Here is a 6,504-nt window from a genome sequence, read left to right as displayed (position 1 = left end):
TCCTCTGTATCTATTGAGATGATCAAGTGATTTTTATTCTTCATTTTGTTAGTGTGGTGTATCACGTTGATAGATTTGCAGATGTTGAACCATCCCTGCATCCTTGGAATGAAACCCACTTGATCATGATGTATGATATTTTTAATGTATTGTTGTTTTCGATTTGCTAGAATTTTGTTGAGGATTTTTGCAACAATGTTCATGAGTGATATTGGCCTGTAATTTTCTTTTTTTGTGTTGTCCTTGTGTGGTTTTGGTATCAAGATAATGTTGGCTTCATATAATGCGTTAAGAAGCCTTCCCTCCTCTTCAATTTTTTGGAAGAGTTTGAGAAGGATAGGCATTAAGTCTTCTTTGAATATTTGGTAGAATTCACCAGGGAAGCCATCTGGCCCTGGACTTTTGCTTTTTGGGAGGTTTTTGACTGCTGTTTCAATCTCCTTACAGGTGATCAGTCCATTCAAATTTTCTACTTCTTCTTGGTCCACTTTCGGAAGGTTGTATGTTTCTAAGAATGTTTCATCCATTTCTTCTAGATTATCCAATTTGTTGACGTATAGATTGTCATAGTAGTCTCGTATTATCTTTTGTATTTCTGAGGTGTCCGTTGTAATCTCTCCTCGTTCACTTCTGATTTTATTTATTTGAGCCTTCTCTATTTTTTTCTTGGTGAGCCTAGCTAAGGGTTTGTCAATTTTGTTTAACTTTTCACAGAACCAGCTCTTGGTTTCACTAATTTTTTCTGGGATTTTTTTAGTCTCTATTTCGTTTATTTCTGCTCTGATTTTTATTATTTCCTTCCTTCTGCTGATTTTGGGCTTTGTTTTTTGTTCTCTTTCCAGTACATTTAGATGTGCTTTTAGGTTGTCTATTTGGGATGTTTCTTGTTTGTTGAGGTAGTCCTGAATTGCTATAAACTTCCCTCATAGAATCACTTTTACTGTATCCCACAAATTTTGGCATATCGTATTTTTATTTCACTTGTCTCCAGGAATTTTTTGACCTCCCCTTTGATTTCTTCATTGACCCAATCCTTGTTCAGTAGCATTTTGCTTAATCTCCACATTTTTGTGGCTTTTCTGGTTTTCTTCCCATAGTTGATTTCTAGTTTCAGACCTTGGTGGTCAGAATATATGCATGGTATTATTTTGATCTTCTTAAATTTATTGAGACTTGTTTTGTGGCCTAATATGTGATAAATCCTAGACAATGTTCCATGTGCATTTGAAAAGAATCTGTATTCTGTGGTTTTGGGGTGAAATGTTCTATGTATATCTACTAAGTCCATCTGGTCTAATGAGTCCTTTAAAGCCAGTGTTTCCTTATTGATCTTCTGTTTGGAGGATCTACCCATTGGTGTAAGTGGAGTGTTAAAGTCTCCTACTATTATTGTGTTACTGTCTATTTCTCCTCTTATGTCTGTTAATAATTGCTTTATATATTTAGGTGCTCCTATGCTGGATGCATGATATTTACAAGTGTTACATTTTCTTGTGTGATTGTTCCCTTTATCATTATGTAGTGCCCGTCTTTAACTCTGTTACAGTTTTTGTTTTAAAGTCTGTTTTATCTGATATAAGTATTGCTACCCCCGCTTTCTTTTCTTTGCTATTTGCATGGAATATCTTTTTCCATCCTTTCACTTTCAGTTTGTGAGTGTCTTTAGGTCTGAAGCATGTCTCTTGTATGCAGCATGTACATAGGTCTCGTTTTATTTATACAATTGGCCACCCTATGACATTTGATTGTAGCATTTAGTCCATTGACATTTAAAGTAGCTATTGGTAAATATATATTTTTGGCGTTTTGTTACTTTTTTTTCTGGGTGTTTTAGTAGTTCTTCTCTGTTCCTTTCTTTTTCTCTTGCTCTCTTCCCTTGTGGTTTGATGGAGATCTTTAGTAATATGTTTGATTTGTTTTGTCTTACTTTTTTTCTTGCTTATTATAAGTTCCTGATTTGTGATTACCATGAGGATCCCATTTAATCTGCAATGCATATAACAGTCTATATTGAGTAGATAGACTTTTTAGCTTGAACTCTTTCTAAAAGCTCTACTTTTTCACTCCCCTCCTCCCACATTTTATGTTTTTGAAATCATATCTAATCTCTTGTTTAGTGTATGTCTATCAGTTACTCTATTATCATTGAAGTAGGTGATTTTAGTACATTTGTCTTTTAACCTTCATATTATCTTCACAGGTAGTTGATCTGCTACCTTTACTATAGATTTACCTTTACAAGTGATTTTATTGCCTGGTTTTTTGTTGTTGCTGTTTTTATTTTTTGATAATTTTTTTTTCGTCTCTATTTGTGGTCATTGCTTTCCTACTTAAATAAGTCCCTTCAACATTTCTAGTAGCGCTTGTTTCTTGGTGATAAACTCCTTTAATTATTGCTTGTCTGGGAAACTCTTTATCTCTCCTTCCATTCTGAATGACAACCTTGGTGGATAGAGTATTCTTGGCTTTAGGTTTTTTTCCTTTTAGCACTTTAAATATGTCATGCCATTCTCTTCTTGCCTGTAGAGTCTCGGCTAAGTAATCCGCTGATAGCCTGATGGGCTTCCCTTTGTAAGTCACTTGTGGCCTTTCTCTTGCTGCTTTTAGGATTCTCTCTTTACCTTTAATTTTGGACATTTTAATTATAACATGTCTTGGTGTGGGCCTCTTTGGGCTTATCTTGTTTGGAGCTTTCTGTGCTTCCTGAACTTGGATGCCTGTTTCCTTCTTCAGGTTAGGAAAATTTTCAGCTATTATTTCTTCAAATAGATTTTCTGCCCCTGTGTCTCTCTCTTCTTCTTGGACACCTATAATATGAATGTTAGTGTGCTTGATATTGTCCCAGAGTTCCCTTAGACTGTTCTCATTCTGTCTAATTCTTTTTCTTTTTTCTGTTCTGCATGAGTGATTTCTTCTACTCTTTCATCTAGCTCTCTGATCTGTTCTTCTGCATCCTCTACTCTGTTATTGAGTCCCTCTAGTGAATTTTTCATTTCCAGTATTGTATTCCTCATTTCTGATTGGTTTTTTTTTTTAAAGATTGGCACCTGGGCTAACAACTGTTGCCAATCTTTTTTTTTTTTTCTGCTTTACCTCCCCAACCCTCCCCCCACCCCCGTACACAGTTGTATATCTTAGTTGCAGGTCCTTCTAGTTGTGGGATGTCTGATTGTTTTTTTTTAATATCTTCCAGTTCTTTGCTCATGAGCTCACTGTGTTCATCCAGTCTTCTAATATCTGTGAACATCCTTATGATATTTTGCTTGAACTCTTTGTCAAGTAGGTCACTTGTTTCTGTCTCTTTTAGTTCTTTTTCTGGGGTGTTGTCCTGATCCCTTGCTTGGAAAGTATTCCTTTGTCTCCTCATTATGCTTCTTTCTCTGTGATTATTTCTATGGATTAAGTGAGTCAGCTATGTCTCCTGATCTTGGAGAAGTGGCCTTATGTATGAGACGCCTTATGAGGCCCAGCAGAGTGCTTCCCTCTCATCACCAGTCCAGAAGAACCATGAGTGACCCCTTTGTGGGCTACCTGCGTCTTTCTGCTGTGGGAGGGTTGCTCCAACTTCAGGTACCCAGAGAGTCTAGACTTTCCTTCCCTGGCCAGCTGTTTGTAAATCCAGTTTGGGGATCCTCAGCACCGTTGGCTACAGAGTCTCTCAGCACACTCCTATTGCAGTTTTCCTCTTAATTGGGTTGGCACCCAGTGTAGCTGGTTGCTAGGCTCAGGGGCTTACAGTTGCTATAGGCCTCAGGCCAACAAGGCTGTTGTCAGTTCTCTTAGGAGTGCAGCTGAGTGGAGCTGGCCCTAGGCAGGGGAGCACCCAATTGTTTCAGGCTTTGGAAGGTGGGGCTGATCCTTTTTATGGCTAGTTGTTTATATATTTTGGATATTGACCCTTTATCAGATATACGATTTGCAGATATCTTCTCTCAATTGTTAGGTTGTGTTTTCATTTTGTTGATGAATTCCCTTGTTGTGCATAAGCATTTTAGGTTGATATAGTCCCATTTGTTTACTTTTTCTGTTGTTTCCCTTGCCTGGTCAGATACGGTATTTGTAAATATGCTGCTAAGATTGATGTCAAAGAGCTTCCTACCTATATTTTCTTCTAGATGTTTTATGGTTTCAGGGCTTACATTCAAGTAGTTAATCCATTTTGATTTGATTTCTGTGCATTGCATAAGGTAATAGTCTACTTTCATTCTTTGGCATGTGAGTGCCAGGTTTTCCCAACACCATTTATTGAAGAGATTTTTTTTCTCTGTCTTATGTTCTTGGCTTCCTTGTAGAAAAATTAGCTGTCCATAGATGTGTGGGTTTATTTCTGGGCTCTCAATTCTTTTCCATTGATCTCTGAGTCTGTTTTCATGCCAGTATCATGCTGTTTGGTTACTATAGATGTGTGGTATATTTTGAAATCAGGGAATATGACACCTCCACCTTTTATCTTTTTCCTCAGGATTGCTTTGACTATTTGGGGTTTTTTGTAGTTCAATAAAATTTTAGGATTCTTGGTTCTATTTCTGTGAAAAATGTCATTGAAACATTGAAATGGATTGTATTGAATCTGTAGACTGCTTTAGGAAGTATGGACATTTTAAGTGTCCAATTCTTCCAATCCAAGAGCATGGAATATCTTTCCATTTCTTTGCGTCTTCTTCCATGTCTTTCAATAATGCATTATAATTTTTAGTGTATAGGTCTTTCACTTCTTTACGTAAAGTTATTCCTGGATATTTTACTCTTTTTGTTGGAATGGTAGATGGGATTGTATTCTTAATTTTTCTTTCTGCTGCTTCACTGTTAGTGGATAGAAGTGGAACTGATTTTTGTATATTGGCTTATATACAACAACTTGACTGTATTCATCTATTATTTGTAACAGTTTTGCAGTGGATTCTTTAGGGTTTTCTATATATAAAATCATGTCAAATGCAAATAGTGATCCTTTCACTTCTTTTCCAGTTTGGATTCCTTTTATTTCTTTTTCTTGCCTGGTTTCTCTGGCAAGGACTTCCAATACTATGTTAAATAAGAGTGGTGAAAGTGGACAATCTTCTCTGGTTCCTATTCTTAAAGGGATAGCTTTCAGTTTTTCTCTGTTGAGTGTGATGATATTAGCTGTGGATTTGTCATACATGACCCTTATTATGTTGAGGCACTTTCCTTCTATTCATTTTATTCAGAGTTTCTATCATAAGTGGATGCTGTTTCTTGTCAAATGCCTTCTCTGCATCTATTGAGATGATCATGTGATTTTTATTGTCCATTTCGTTAATGTGGTATATCACATGATTGAGCTTCAGATATTGGACCATCCCTGCACCCCTGGAATAAATCGCACTTGATCATGGTGTATTATCTTTTTAATGTATTATTGTGCTCAATTTGTTAGTGTTTTGTTGAGGATTTTTGCATTGATGTTCTTCAATGATATTGGCCTGTAATTTTCTTTTTTGTTGTTGTTGTCCTTGTCTGGTTTTGGTATCAGGGTAATGTTGGCCTCAGAGAATGAGTTAGGAAGCTTCCTTTCCTCTTCAATTTTTTTGGAAGAATTTGGGAAGCATGGGTATTAAGTCTTCTTTAAATGTTTGGTAGAATTCTTTAGGAAAGCCATCTGGTCATGGACCTTTATTTTGGTGGGGGGAGGTTGATAAATGTTTTGATCTCCTTGCTGGTGATTTGACTATCCAACTTCTCTATTTCTTCTTGATTCAGTTTTTGAAGGTTGTATGATTCTAAGAATTTATCCATTTCTTCTAGATTATCCAATTTGTTAGCATATAGCTTTTTGTTGTATTCTCTTACACTCTTTTATATTTCTGAAGTGTCCATTATAATTTATCCTCTTTCGTTTCTGATTCTATTTATTTGAGCCTTATCTCTTTTTTTCTTGGTGAGTTTGGCCAAAGCTTTGTCAATTTAGTGTGTCTTTTCAAAGAACCACCTCTTAGTATGATTGATTTTTACTATTTTTTTTTAGTCTCTATTTCACTTATTTCTGCTTTGATTTTTATTATTTCCTTTGTTCTACCAATTTTGAGCCCATTTTTTTCTTCTTTTTCTCGTTCTCTTAGATGCACTGTTAGATTGTTTATTTGAGATGTTTCTTGTTTGTTGAGATAGGTCTGTGTTGCTATACAATTCCCACTTAGAACTGCTTTTGCTGTGTCCCATAAAGTTTGGTGTGTTGAATATCAATTTTCATTTGTCTTCAGGTATTTTTAATTTCTCCTTTGATTTCCTCATTGACCCAATCGTTGTCCAGTAGCATTTTGTTTAATGTCTACATATTTGTGGATTTTCCACTTTGATTCTTGTACTTGATTTCTAGTTTCATACCTTTGCCATCACAAAAGATGCTTGGTATTATTTCAATCTTCTTAGATTTACTGAGACTTGTTTTGTGACCTAAAATGCCACAAAATTCTCCTAGAGAATGTTCCATGTGAATTCATAAAGAATGTGTACTCTGTGGATTGAGGATGGAATGTTCTGTAT

The sequence above is a fragment of the Equus caballus genome, chromosome 13 (assembly GCF_041296265.1).
Source record: "Equus caballus isolate H_3958 breed thoroughbred chromosome 13, TB-T2T, whole genome shotgun sequence".
In the NCBI taxonomy this organism is placed as follows: Eukaryota; Metazoa; Chordata; class Mammalia; order Perissodactyla; family Equidae; genus Equus; species Equus caballus.
This window is presented reverse-complemented; position numbering follows the sequence as displayed.